We start from the raw sequence: 593 nt of genomic DNA on the forward strand, positions 1-593 counted from the left end.
GTTCTTTGAAGAAAAGAAAAGAAAACCTAAGGAAAAACTAATATCTGAGAATAGGAAATTTTCTTTAAAAAACCTATGCAAACCTTTGTAATTTTTTTATGACAATGCTGTCCACCAGATCTCTCAGCACTAATGGAAATGTTCTATATCCATGTTGTACAATACAGTAGCCACTAGACAGATGTGACCGTGGAGTACTTGAAATGTGATTGATTTGACTGAGGAAATTGAATTTTTAATGTTATTTAATTTGATTAATTTTAATTAATTTTAATTTGATTTAAATAGCTACACTGGCTGGTGGCTTCCAAATTGAACAGCTCATATTTAAAATAATACCATGGATCTGTATTTGTTGACATTAAAAATGTTCATAATTTATTGCCAAGGTAAGTTATGTAGAGAGCATCTATAATTAATGTATTTGAATGTGTGCATGAGTGTGTGTGTGCACACATGTGTAACTGAGGACTACACACCAAAATGTCATCATTGGGTACTGGATAGTGGCTATATGGATGAATTTTACTTTGTTCTTTAAAACTTTCTATAATGTCTAAGGTTTTCAAGTGAGACTGTAATATTTTTATGTA

This window comes from Galeopterus variegatus, unplaced genomic scaffold, assembly GCF_000696425.1.
Source record: "Galeopterus variegatus unplaced genomic scaffold, G_variegatus-3.0.2 Scaffold928, whole genome shotgun sequence".
NCBI lineage: Eukaryota > Metazoa > Chordata > Mammalia > Dermoptera > Cynocephalidae > Galeopterus > Galeopterus variegatus.